The sequence below is a fragment of the Geotrypetes seraphini genome, chromosome 6 (assembly GCF_902459505.1).
Source record: "Geotrypetes seraphini chromosome 6, aGeoSer1.1, whole genome shotgun sequence".
Lineage (NCBI taxonomy): Eukaryota > Metazoa > Chordata > Amphibia > Gymnophiona > Dermophiidae > Geotrypetes > Geotrypetes seraphini.
Genome location: NC_047089.1, coordinates 16,268,320 through 16,282,892, shown reverse-complemented (window position 1 = coordinate 16,282,892; position 14,573 = coordinate 16,268,320). Strand labels below are relative to the sequence as shown.

Below are 14,573 nucleotides of genomic sequence, written 5' to 3'. Positions count from 1 at the left end.
GGGGAGCTAAGATCGAGTAGCTGCTTAGTAAAGCACTGAATAGTACTGTAAATTTGAGTAATGACTTTATATTTATGCATTATTGTAATTAATTTTCATATACTGATGGACCTTAAAGTAAACCTTGAGTTATTGTTTGCATAAAATACTTTGTAGGTCTTTCAGCCTGTTCTGGTTCATAGGATGTCAAAACTAATTCAAAAGAGTAATACAGTCTAGTGTGACTAAAACATTATTAGGTCACAGGCTAAGATATGTCAAATCTCCAGTAGTTGGGAAACAAAACTAATACTGAGCAGACTTCTATGGTCTGTGCCCTCAAAATGGCAAGGAAAGATCAATATCAGGTATGTTATATTGCATCATACAATATGTTTGAGTTAATTTTGTTGGGTAAATGTATGCACCATACATAGAAATACTTTTGTAACAAATAGGAGGACATACATTTTTTTTCATGTTGAAACTTGCTGCTGGAGGATGTGGTTAGTGTAGTCGGGTTTAAAGGTCTGGACACCTTCCTGGAAGAAAAGTCCATAGTCTGCTATTGAGGTAGAGATGGGGGAAGCCGAGATCGGTAGCATGGAATGTTGCTACTATTTGGGTTTCTGCTAGGTACTTGTAACCTGGATTGGCCACTATTGGGTAACAGGATGCTGGGCTGAATGGACCATTGATCTGACCCAGTATGGCTGTTCTTATGGTCTTTATTTGCTGATGGCTTGGGGGTGATATGATAGAGGTCTATAAAATACTTAGTGGAGTGGAAAAGATAGATGTGAATAGCTTGTTCGCTCTTTCCAAAAATACTAGGACTAAGGGGCATGTGATGAAGCAACTAAGTAGTAAATTTAAAATAAACCAGAGAAAATATTTATTCTCACAATGTGTAATTAAAATCTGGAATTCGTTGCCAGAGAATGTGTGTGGCTTAGCGGGATTTAAAAAAGGCTTGTATAATTTCCTAAAAGAGAAATCCATAGGCCATTATTAAGATGGCTTGGAGAAATCCACTGTTTATTCCTAGGATAAGCAGCATAAAATCTATTTTACTACTTGGGATCTAGCTTGGTACTTGGGACCTGGATTGGCCACTGTTGGAAACAGGATACTGGGCTTGATGGACCTTTGGTCTGACCCAGTATGTCAATTCTTATGTTCATTTGCTATGTTATTATTTTAAGTTAGGTCTGCTTTTATTGGCATACAATATGCTGTATATTATAAGGTCCTTTTCAAAAGAGCATGCTTAAATTAGGGGCCCTTTTATTAAGCTGCATAAGGCATTAATGCATGCCTAATATATTTATTTCTTGGGATTTATTAACCACCTTTTATGGAGAGATTCACTCAAAGCGGTTTACAGTGCACCAGATAGGAAAAATACTTAAGACTACCCAATTACTCCTGATTACTATCTGTCCCAGCAGGCTTAAAATCTAACTGTGGTACCTGGGGCAATACAGGCTGGGATTGAGCGCCAAACCTCAGGGGGCTGAGGCAGTAGCTCTAAGCTCTAGACCAGTGTTCTTCAATCTTTTGACACCTATGGACCGGCGGAAATAAAATAATTATTTTGTGGACTGGCACCGGTCCGCGGACCGGCAGTTGAAGAACACTGGGCTAAGTCGTGCCCATCTCCACTTATTCTCCGCCCCAGACCCTGCCCCCATAATAGTACTAATTGTAACACCATTTTTTCCATTCATTTTTCATATATACACACAATTAATTGTATTAACAACACATTAAAATACACAAAGCACACTGTATGCTTTTTAATATTCATTCCTACCAGAAAACAGATAACCCCATGCAAAGTCACTTAATCCTCCATAGCCCCAGGTACGTTAGATAGATTGTGAGCCCACCGGGACAGATAGGGGAAATGCTTGAGTACCTGATTGTAAAAAACCGCTTAGATAACCTTGATAGGCGGTATATAAAATCCTAATAAACTTGAAACTTGAAATGCAGGACCAAAAACTAAAAGTACTAATATTTACAAACAAACCTTAAGATGCAAGACTCTGCAAGCAGTACAACCCCAGAGGAAAAGAAACAAATGCATTTCTTCCTGAACAGACAAATCAGTCACTAAATAAAAGCATTTCCCCTACTGTTGTTGTCTCTCTCCCTCCATGTGCCTTGCCTTCTGGCCTGCCCCCCCCCCCCGGTGTTATCTTTGGGCTGGTCAACTGTGCGATCAACGTGGCGTCTTCGGCCAGCTCCCTGAGTGCTGCATTGCACAAAGCTGTGGGCTGCGGCTCCTCATGCACGTCCCGCGCCTCCTCTGGAAGCCTTCCCTCTGACGTTGCGATGTCAGAGAGAAGGCTTCCGGTTCAGGCACAGGCTGCACGTAGGAGCCTTTTCCCACGGCTTTGTGCACTGCAGCACTCAGGGAGCTGGCCCGAAGACGCCGCGTTGATTGCACTGTGGACCAGCAGCCAAAGAATGCTGTCTTGGGCCCTGCAGAAGGGCAGAAAATTTCAGCAGACTGGCACCGGTCCACGGACCGGCGGTTGAAGAACACTGCTCTAGACCACTCCTCTCCTCCATTTGACATTCGCACTTCAAAATTAAATCATAAAGTATGTATGACAGATATGTAAACAAATTTTTAATTTAATTTGGTTGCATTTATTCTGCTTAAACATATAGTTCAAGGCAGAGTACATACCATAATACTTTACTCATAGCCAGCTTATCATTATTACAAAAATGCATAATCCATAACAGACGTATCCTAAAGTTCTGGAAGATAACCATACCTATTTTGGGTTCTCTTAAATCTTATACCTATTGTGGGGTGTGCTAAAGTACAAGGGGTGTGTCAGGATGCTCTGTTCGAGTCATGTGCTGGCATTAGCGCATTCTACCTGAATAATTCAAACTTAATGCTCTTGTGTTAGCATTAGTATACAGCTAAAATGGTTGTTAATTTTTTTTATTAACACTGGGCCCCCCAAAAAAAGAATAAGGCTAAAATACACAAGGAAGATCTGCAGCTTAGTATAAGGACCCCTTGGTTATTTGACTTGGCAATAGGAATAATTTGATTATTTTTAAAATGTCCTTCAGTATATATTTGATTTATCACGGTGCCCAATTTAAAAAGAAGACCAGGTGCTTAGTCTCAAGATGCAATTATCTCATACCTTTGTTATGATGTACTCTCGATGAACAAGCATACTTTCTTGTGCTCTGAACCCTCTTATGTCTTTCCTCCTTTTCTTGGCTTTATATGTCTCTGAAAGGAAGTGTTGGCTAACAGATAAAAATTGGCAGTTAGTATTTCACTGGCAATATTTTTGTGCTTTCTATAGTGGCAGAATTAAGAAACCCTGGTTGTGCTTGTATTAGAGATTTTCAAGCAACAATAATAACTAGATGATACTGTAGTTTCAAATATCAGTTTACTTGGTTCTTGACTTATTGCTTTATCTTGTTTTTCTTTGCCATAGGAAGGATGCCTGGACTCAGGTTTTTATTCCTGCTCCTTTGTGCTTCCAGGTCAATAAAAAAAAACAAAGGCTGGCACCACGAGCCTTCATTTACAATACTCGGGTATTGCTTCATCTTTTAGTGATGAGTTTGCTTTTATATTACAATTTTTTGGTGTATTTTTTTGCACTTTTTGTTTTTCCAAAAATATGCTTTTATGTTTTATTTAAATGTTTTTATCGGCTTCCATATTTATTTAAAAAGACTTATACAAGCAGCAGCATAAGAACTTTTTTAAACTGCTCCACTGGCACAAAATTTATCACTTGGCCATATGAATGTCTGTATAGACAAAGTTAGCTGGGAGGACCAGAAACTTCTATGGATAGTAGCAATATTTAGCCGCTATAAGTTGTACTTGTGAGGGTGGAATACTGACCGGGAGAAGGAAAATAAAGCTATGGGGCTGCTGATTATGGTGGGGGGGGGGGTAAGAGAAGAGAGGGATAATCTTTAATATTGGGGGGGGGGAGCACAAGGAGATGCTAGGCTACAAATGTGATGGAAGAGAGCGGGAAGATGAAGGTTGGAGAGGAGAAATTGAGAAGAGATGCTGAGCTTCAAAGGTGGAGGGTAGGAATGTGCTGAACATAATGCAGCAATGTGGGAGAAGCTATAGGGTGTTGTCAAGGAGATGAATGAGAAAATGATTTTTAGTACAGAGGCTAAAAAATATGGGAGTGGGATGGCAAGGAAATAGGCGACAGGGAAAGGAGACAATGACACAGTGATAGACTTCATCACCATTCCCGTCCCCATGGATAACTGTGGGAAAGCATCCCTTGTCATTCTTTAGTATCTATCTTAACCTCAGTCCTTCTACACCAGAATTCTTTAATGCAAGGCTTGAGGGTCAGTGGTTGTGCCTGATTCTTCCCTCTCTCCTTTAAAGAACGACATGGGGATGGCTTACTGCGGTTGCTGCGGGGATGGGAAAGGTGATGAATTCTGTCACTATGTCATTCTCTAGAGCTGTGGACTGACTGAAGGTGAATTGATAGGTATTTGAAAAGTAAAAAAAAAAGAAAGGTGGAGAATTGGAGGATGAGAAAAAGGCTGAAATTTGAGTGGACGAAGGCAGGAAAGAGCTAAAAGGAGGGGTGGGGGGAGAATCAATATTTCAGAGACAGATGAGAGGGAATAGACAGAAGAAGTGAGGAGAAAAAGGATGAATGCAACATTGAAGGAGCTTGTTCAATCTTAGGGGTCCTCAGCACTCACTGGATCCACGGAACTGGCTCCTACATGACTGATTTGCCTATGACTAAGGTATAGTGTTCTGTTTGCTTGTAGTTTGCATAGAGATCTATAGCAGCCTCATTTTTCCTTTGTTTGAATTTGTGTTCTTTGTATGACTGTGGTATGGTATTCTGTTTACATGCAGTGTGTGTAGCAATCTATAGAAGTCCATCTTGTTCTCTTTTACCAGTAGTAGGTGTATTGGTGTTCTAGGACCCAGTCTAATCTTGTTAGTTCTGCCTGTTCATTGGTAGAATTCTTGTTTTGATTTATAGGATTTAGTGCTACTGTTGTATGACAGGTTTGCTACATGTGTCTGGAGAATAGAGAGCAGGTTTTTGGAGGTTTGCTACATGTACATTGAGTTGGGATTTTTTTCGGGTTTTCTATTTCATAGTGCACCTGGTAGTGGAGAAACTTTGTTGCATTTGATCAAATGACTTGAGAATTAGAATGTGGAGGAAGGAGTGGCTTAGTGGTTGGAGCTACAGCCCCAGTACCCTGAGGTTGTGGGTTCAGACCCTGGGCAAGTCACGCAATCCTCTTTTGTCCAAGGTACGTAAGATAGATTGTGAGCCCACCAGGACAGATAGGGAAAATGCTTGAGTACCTGATTGTAAACCACTTGGATAACTTTGAAATGTGGTATATAAATACCTAATATACTTCCCCCTTTTATCAAGCTGCATTAGAATTTTTTTTTCCCTGGCTGCTGTGGTAAAAGCTCTGATGCTCATAGGAATTCTATGAGTGTTCGAGCTTTTACCATATCAGCTGGTGATAAAAAAAACCCTAATGCGGCTTGATAAAAGGAGGGGAGGAATAAAATAAATGTTTCATAAGGTGATTTTCAAGGAGAAATGTATGCCTGTTGTTGGGGGCGGGGGGGGTGCATGTAGATGCAGAGTATATTTATATTTAACTCCATAAGAACTGTTATATCATGTCAGACCAAAGGTCCTTGAAATATTTAAGCTATGTTTACAATAGTAATTATATTTAATAATAACATCTGTTAAATTATACAATTTTTGCCCCAGATAAGATTACACGTTTACTTTAAATGCCTGTCTGTAGAGAGAGAGCAGTTTAATTTATAAATGACAGAAAACTTTATAATACTTTGTAGTATTCAAGTTTCAAGTTAAGTTTTATTCAGATTGATACTGCAAATTCACATGGCATCAATGCGATTACAATTAATGTCAAGGAGGAAGGCTGAAGGGGATATGGAGCAGGAAGAGAACTACAAAATATGATAGGAAAGATAAGGAAGGAGGAAAGAGGGCTAGAGGGTTGGGCAGCTATACAAGATGCGCACCCAGATTTGTGTATGATAGTAAGATGACAAAAGCTAAGTTAAAAGTGTCTTTGAAGAGAAATGTTTTAAGCAATGATTTTGAAGTTTTAAAAAGTTCATTTGGAAGTACATTCCACAAGGTTGGATGTAGTACTGAGAAAATACTATTACATTTCTGGTGTAGTCATAGATAATCTGCTGTGGTCAGGGGATAACTAATAGGTTCTGCTGGAGTGAACGGAGTGTATGAGTAGGCACGTAAGGGATGAGAACATTGTCTAAATAGACGGGGGAGTGGAATTGTCGAGTTTTGTGAACAAGAAGAAGAATTTTATAGGTTAATTGATGTTGGACTGGTAGCCGGTGGGTTGCTTTTAAGAGGGGAGTGACGTGACCAAATTTTCTCTTACCAGTTATTTGATGTGTTATCTTAAGTGTTGGAGGTCTTTGCGTCTGATGCCATTAATAGAGGGAATTGCAGTAGTCAAGGTGACTGATTACCAGTGAATGAACCAGAATGTTAAGGGCAGGGGAGTATAGAAGGAAGGTATGGAATGGATCATACATAATTTGTGAAAGCAGTGTTAAGTAATGAATGAAATTTGTTCCAAAAAAAATGATACCAAGGATCTTGAGAGTGGGTGATAGTGGAATTGGTGTGTTGGTAATAAGTTTAGCAAGGGCTGATGTATCACAGTTAGAAAAGATTAGTGGGCTGTTTAGCTTTTAGAGGGAGGTAGAAGCAAATCAGAGTGATCAGTCCAAGGAAGGGAAAGAGTAGAGAGGGTAGTTATTAAAAAGTATAAGTGAGGAGGGGTAAGAATCATGTCAACGTTGTGAGGGAGGAGAGAAATGGTGAGAGAGAGAGGTTGGTTAAAAATTTCAGGAAGTCCAGACTCGTAGAGAATGACATGGGGACAGAATTTGTCCTCATTCCTGTAGAAAAACGTTCCGTGTCATTCTTTTGTGTCTATCTCATTCTCAGTCCTTCTATACCACCATTCCTCAATGCATGACTTTGAGCATCAATGGCTGTACCCATTCATACTCTGATTCTTCCTTCTCTCCTTAAAGAATGACACGGGGCGGGGACAAATTGTGTCCCAGTGTCATTCTCTAGATTGGGTAGGATTTGTCACCAAGGTGGACATTGAAATCGCCAAGTATGATTAGATTGTCACTAGAAATTAAGTGATCAGCAATGGAGAACTGGAGATGAAGTAGGGAAGGAGAGGAAGGAGATGATAGAGAAGAAGAAAGTCTAATGAGGATTGATTAGGAATGTGAAAAGCAAGAGTTTCTAGGGGAGGGGCAGCTGTATATTGGGGAGCAGGGTGATATGAAGTCAGGAGTATATAAGAACATAAGCAATGCCTCTGCTGGGTCAGACCTGAGGTCCATTGTGCCCAGCAGTCCGCTCATGCGGCGGCCCAATAGGTCCAGGACCTGTGCAGCAATCCTCTATCTATACCCCTCTATCCCCTTTTCCAGCAGGAAATTGTCCAATCCTTTCTTGAACCCCAGTACCGTACTCTGCCCTATCTCTGGAAGCGCATTCCAGGTGTCCACCACATGTTGGGTAAAGAAGAACTTCCTAGCATTCGTTTTTGAATCTGTCCCCTTTCAACTTTTCTGAATGCACTCTTGTTCTTTTATTATTCGAAAGTTTGAAGAATCTGTCCCTCTCTATTCTCTCTATGCCCTTCATGATCTTGTAAGTCTCTATCAAATCCCCTCTAAGTCTCCTCTTCTCTAGGGAAAAGAGACTCAGTTTCTCCAATCTCTCAGCGTATGAAAGGTTTTCCATCCCCTTTATCGCTCTCCTCTGAACCCTCTCGAGTAACGCCATGTCCTTGTTAAGGTACAGCGACTAATATTGGACGCAGTACTCCAGATGCGGACGCACCATCGCCCGATACAACTTATTTCGTTCTGGTTGTAATATCCTTCTTGATTATGCCTAGCATTCTGTTTGCCTTCATTGGGGGAAATCCTGAAAACCCGACTGGATTGCGGCCCTCAAGGAGGGACTTTGAGATCCCTGGCCTATAGGATGTGCCTCTCACTGGTGCCTCTCCTCCTCCCCAGTGTCTCGTGGCACGAAGTTTGTGATACACTGCCATGCAGGCTAGGATCATTTTTAAACTAGGATGTTTTATTATAAATTTCTTAATCGTCTTTTGCCTAGTTATTTGGTGGAATATTTTATTTTTAATTCAGCAATGCGGAGTTTGAGAAGGACTGCTGCTTTCGCCTCAGTAAAAGGTAGTACACACAGGAAATATTTTGAATTGTATGCTTTCTCATCAAATAGCTCAATGGGAGTCTGTCCATCCTGGTAAACAATACGTCATCTTATTTAAATTTTAGGCGCATGTTAAAAACTGTTTTATTTACTAAATTTCTGGGGAATCAGCGATTGTATATTGATGTAGAACTGTATTTAATGATGTCGGATTTATAATTTTACTGTTTTTGTACCACTTAAGTCATGGCTCGGCTGGCTATAAATAGTTTTTATGTTATGTTATTTTTAGTCCTGGCCCCACCCCCAGTTCCACTTCCTTTTGTTTACAAATTAAGCCGTGTATGTACATATACCGCGTTTCCCCGAAAATAAGACAGGGTCGTATATTAATTTTAGCTCCAAAAAATGCATTAGGACTTATTTTCAGGGGATGTCATTTTCTTTCATGTACAACAATCATCTCTCCCTTCCTCTCTTCCACCCCAGTTCTTCTGATTTCCTTTCTCCCTCCTCCCCCCTTGTGCAGCATCTTTCTATCCCTCCCTCCCATCCCCCTGTGCAGCAGAACCTCACCGACTCTCCCACCGTGAGACTGACACCTTCGAGGCATCCAAAAACAGATGTCATCAGTGATGCGGCAGGGGGAAGGCCGCAAAGTGGCCCGTTTAGAGCGCTGCCACCATTGTTTTTGGACCCCTTCAAGGTATGTCGGTCTCACGGTGGGAGGGTTGGTGGGGTTCTGCTGCACAGGGGGATGGGAGGGAGGGATAGAAAGATGCTGGAGAGGGAAGGCCTAGCCCTGGTGAGGAAGGCCATGAAGCAGCCCATTCAGAGCACTGCGTCCGCCGCTGCTTTAGGAGGCCTCGGAGCGGAGGTATGTCAGGTCTCACCGGGGTGGGGTTGCTGAATTGACAAGTCTAAATTTTTGGTATGTATTTATCTTCTACTTCTACTTCTGATGGTGAGCAGCAGTCCAGAAATAGTGGAAGCCTGGATTTTTTTTTTTAAACTAGGGATGGAGTCAGGGACATTCGGGGGGGGGGGGGGGGGGGGCTGCAGGGTCGATCTTAACTAGGGCTTGTTTTTTGAGGTAGGGCTCATATTGGGAGCATTTTTAAAAATCATGCTAGGGCTTATTTTCAGTGTAGGGCTTTTTTTTCGTGGAAACATGGCAGCACTAGGCTGAATATTTTATTCATTATTCCATGTACGTAATGGATTTATTTGCTTTCAGACTTTAATATGCTGAGTTTAATTTGTCAGTAAACTTACTTCCAAAGGAAAGACAATATTGCCCAACTCTGTTTTTTTGAACACACCTGAAGTAGCAGCTCTCTGAAATACATATGTATGCATGTTAGAGTACAAATAGTTTAACTAACAACCCTCACCCCTTCCCTCTCTACCAGGCATCTAATAGGTTTGAAGCATTATACTTCTGCAATACACTTCTCTCTCGTCATTCGTGGGGGGATACGGGCAGAGCCGCACAGCGAATGTCGAAAAACCGCGATTATCCGGTTCTGACCCACCCCCGCATCCCTGCCGCCTTCCTGGCCTTACCTGGTGGTCTAGAGGGTTTTCGGGGCAGGAGCGATCTTCCTACGCTCCTGCCCCATGCAGATCGCCATCAGGAAATGGCTGTAGGGAGTTCCTGACATAGTCTCAACAGACTACGGGAACTCCCAGCAGCCATTTCCTCATGTCAATCTGCACGGGGCAGGAGCATAGGAAGATCGCTCCTGCCCCGAAAACCCTCTAGACCACCAGGTAAGGCCGGGAAGGCAGCAGGGAGGAAAAAAGACTGTTTTTTTTAAATTTTCCCCCTCCCCAGAAAAAAATCACGATTATATGAAACTGCGAGTGCAAGAACCGCGAATTGGGAGGGGGAAGTGTATATGGTTGGCACATTCTGGTTCATACAGGTTAATAGCCTTAATAATAATCCCTAATTGATCTATTTGCAGAATCATGCTATCCCTGCTACAAGATAGTGGTTTAGGATTAACCTAATTCATTTGGGGGTCCTTTTACTAAGCTGAGGTAAAAAGTGCCCTTAGCACGTGCTCTATTATGGGTTCTTCCTGCACACCAAGGTCATTTGTTTACTTTAGCTGGAAAATGGCCAGATTTAATAGACTCAGAATAATACAGAATACAGCAGTTCGCTTGATTTTTTATCTTAAAAAACATGATCATGTAAACCCTTATTATTTAAAGCTCCATTCCTTAGCACAGTAGCAGATGACTCCAGAGACCAGTGGGATAGCACACATCGACCAGCAGTTGGAGATAGAGAAATTGATTAACAAGTGGTCCTATAGGTTTGCATTCCTCCTTTATATCCAGTATGCTCTATCTCCCAGCAGGGGTTGGTAGCTATCCATCTAGCTCCTGGATTCTGGCTGTGCCTGGTGAAAATTCTGAGGAATAATCATTTCTTCTGTTGAGATTATTTCTCTTCAGGTAGAAAGGGGTGACTGGCTGAGCGGTGCCAGCTTTGGGAGTTACACCTGGGCCCCCCCAGGTCCCTGCTCCACCCTCCCCTCCAGTGGATTGAGGGGTTTATTTTGGGCTCTTAATTTTCTTCTTTCCTTAAAAAAAAAAAGGCCTCACAGTGAGGAGCTGTGCTGTACTTCTGGTCAGTTTACAGCTTGCAACTGCCAGCCATAACTTCTCTGCTATTGTGTTGGGTGTAGTGTTTTGGTGAGTAGGATTTTCTTGCGCTCGGGTGTCTGGTACTGCTTGAGAAATTTTCTGGTATTTTTGGTGTGCAGCGTTGTGTGTGGTTTTTTTGGCGCGCTTTCTCCGGTATGGGATTGTTGCCTTTTTTAAAAAAAAAACAACAACAACAACAAACCACTATGGTGGCAGAGGCAGTTAAGCGGTGTTCGCGCTGTGGGAAGCGCAGAACACCGTTGGGGCTGTGCTCCACCAGGTGTGCGGACGCTACGGCTGAGGAGTCCATGCTGCCGGCTAGTGAGTTGCAGTTTTCCCGCGCTGGGGAGGCGCGGTCGAGCTCCTCTTACCTCGTGGTTGGGCCCGCCGCGCTTCAGAGCGTATCAGCGTCTGTGGAGAGTTTGGTGGCTGTTGGCGCTGCGGGAGAGCTGGTGGAAGACGCGGTTTCGCTCAAGTCTGCGGTGCAGGTCGGGCCGGCAGGGTTTTTGCAAGGCACTTTTTCGCCGGAGTTTGTGATGTTGATGCACCGTGCCTTTTTGTTGCAGAGCTCTCAGCCTGCACAATCCCTGAATTTGAATGCTTCTTTGCTCCCTACTACTACTACTTTTTCACCTCCGATGCAGTCTCAGGCGGCGAAGCGTCTCAGACTTGCTGTCTCAGATGAAGGGGACCCTGCCTCAGTCTCCCCCTTATCTCTGACTATTCCAGAGTCGTTGGAAGAGGGAGAGGTGACGGACTTGGACACGGAGGAGATGTTGGGTAGGGACGTGGATGATCCTACAGCGCTCCGTCTTTTTCACAAGAAAGAACTTTCCTCGTTAATTTCTAAAACTTTGCAAGGATTAAACATCTCGCAGGAGGATCCGCTGGTATCTGGGTCCATTTGAGGTTAGAGTTTTGTTTAAATCTGGCTGTATCTGTTTTAAAGTTTTATTTGGATTGACTCCAACCTACCTCTCTTCCCACTTTGAATTTTTTAGTTCAAATAAGAATACACGTAAAACTTACTGGTTTACATTTCCATTGATAAAAGCATGTTGTTATAAGAGATTCTTAGGAAAAACTTTTGCATTTCAAGCTAGTGCAATGAATTCATGTTGGAATATGCTAATTCCTCAAGCTCAGCCTTATTATTTATTTAGAAAAATTCTTAAAACTTATCTGTTTGATAAATATGTGACTTCATTGCCATTTTGTATTTTCTGAGAAATTTTGATATGCTTATGTAAGTAATTCAATGTTTGTGCAGTTTTTTTCTTGCTGTAAACCGCCTTGAACTAATGGTTTGGCGTTATATAAGAATAAATTATTATTATTATGCAAAATTAATGGTCATGCGTTAATGTTGCCAATAGCACGAGTTTTGTAGGTGTGGTAATGTGGCTTTAATATCCAATTTGCACAGTCATGTCCACTCTCTAGCCCCAGGCATGCTCTCTCTGAGGAAAAATAAGGAGAAACGTTTTAGCAAATAATTTGTGTGCATACATTGGGCTTTTACTGCAGAACACCATAAGAATAGCCACACTGGGTCAGACCAATGGTCCATCTAGCCCAGTATCATGTTTCCACAGTAGCCAATCCAGGTCACAAATACTTGACAGAAACTCAAGTATTAGCAAAATTCCATGTTACTAATCCCAGGGCAAGCAGTGGTTTTTCCATGTCTGTCTTAATAGCAGACTATGGACTTTTCCTCCAGGAACTTGTTCAAAACTTTTTAAACACAGCTATGCCAACTGCAGTTACCAGAAACGAGTTCTATTTTCTTAGTAAAATTTTTTTCCTCCTATTTGTTTTAAAGGTATTTCCATGTACATTCCAGCTTGTCCTGCTGTAAGCCTACGGTAGCATTTACTGCAGCTTTATAAAAGGAGACTTTAGAAACTTGTGATGCTAAAAACTTGGTATAAAGATCTCAAATTAAGGAAAAAAGGCCTTTTGTCGCATTCTGTCCATTTTGTTCAACTGAAAAGTTGTGATTAAATTTTATGCATTTGAATTCCCCCGAACCACATTTGGGAGAAATCTTCTAGCCATGTGAGCATAATATCCCCATTCCCCCGTTTACAAAACCATAGCACGGTTTTTAGTGTTGGCCACCACGGTAACAGTTCCGACGCTCATAGGAATTCTGTGAGCCTCGGAGCTGTTAACCGCTGCTGCCTTCACTAAAAATCACATTATGGTTTTGTAAAAGGGGGATATTTTTTTTACCAATTCTAAAACTTTTACTAAGGAATAATTTAGTATATCTTAAGCTTGAGCCATCTAATAGTGTTGCAATAGGCAGATTATAAATTATCGGATATACAGTGGTGCCTCGCATAACGGACGCCTCGCACAGCGAACGCTGCGCACAACGAACTTTATGTCTTGATCCGTACAACGAACTTCGTTTCACACAACAAAGTCGCCCGAGCTGCATCCTTCCGCGCAGGCACTGCGCTTAACTGCCCTCTCTCCGCCTGGTTCCCTCTTGCCCCCCCCCCCGACTCCCCGACACGATCGGGGCAAAAAGGAGCCCAAGCCCTCTTGCCCCGCCGATTCCCCAACTCCCCACACAATATCGGGCCAGGAGGGAGCCCAAGTCCTCCTGGCCACGGCGACCCCCTAACCCCACCCTGCACAACATTACGGGCAGGAGGGATCCCAGGCCCTCCTGCCCTCGACGCAAACCCCCCCTCCCCCCAACGACCGCCCCCCCCCAAGAACCTCCGACCGCCCCCCCAGCCGACCCGCGACCCCCCTGGCCGACCCCCACGACACCCCCAACCCCCTTCCCCGTACCTTTCTGTAGTTGGCCGGACAGACGGGAGCCAAACCCGCCTGTCCGGCAGGCAGCCAACGACGGAATGAGGCCGGATTGGCCCATCCGTCCCAAAGCTCCGCCTACTGGTGGGGCCTAAGGCGCCTGGGCCAATCAGAATAGGCCCGGGAGCCTTAGGTCCCTCCTGGGGGCGGGGCCTAAGGCACATGGGCCCAACCCGACCATGTGCCTCAGGCCCCGCCCCCAGGAGGGACCTAAGGCTCCCGGGCCTATTCTGATTGGCCCAGGCGCCTTAGGCCCCACCAGTAGGCGGAGCTTTGGGACGGATGGGCCAATCCGGCCTCATTCCGTCAATGGCTGCCTGCCGGACAGGCGGGTTTGGCTCCCGTCTGTCCGGCCAACTACAGAAAGGTACGGGGAAGGGGGTTGGGGGTGTCGTGGGGGGCGGCCAGGGGGGTCGCGGGTCGGCGGGGGGGGCGGTCGGAGGTTCTTGGGGGGGGGCGGTCGTTGGGGGGAGGGGGGGTTTGCGTCGAGGGCAGGAGGGCTTGGGATCCCTCCTGCCCGTAATGTAGTGCAGGGTGGGGTTAGGGGGTCGCCGTGGCCAGGAGGACTTGGGCTCCCTCCTGGCCCGATATTGTCGGGGAGTTGGGGAATCGGCGGGGCAAGAGGGCTTGGGCTCCCTTTTGCCCCGATCGTGTCGGGGAGTCGGGGGGGGCAAGAGGGCTTGAGCTCCCTCTTGCCCCGATCGTGTCGGGGGTGCCAGGGACCACACGGAGTCACCCACCGTACCACCCGATTCGGGTAAGCGCAGGTATCGGTGGGTGGCTTATTTG

The 14,573-nt window shown here is 44.1% G+C and overlaps 1 protein-coding gene across 3 annotated transcripts in view; it reads left to right on the top strand.

Annotated features, from left to right (window-relative positions):
• The window catches only part of RSF1 (remodeling and spacing factor 1), a 210,792-nt gene that overhangs the window by 1,331 nt on the left and 194,888 nt on the right, over positions 1-14,573 (top strand). The gene's annotated exons all lie outside the window — the stretch shown is intronic.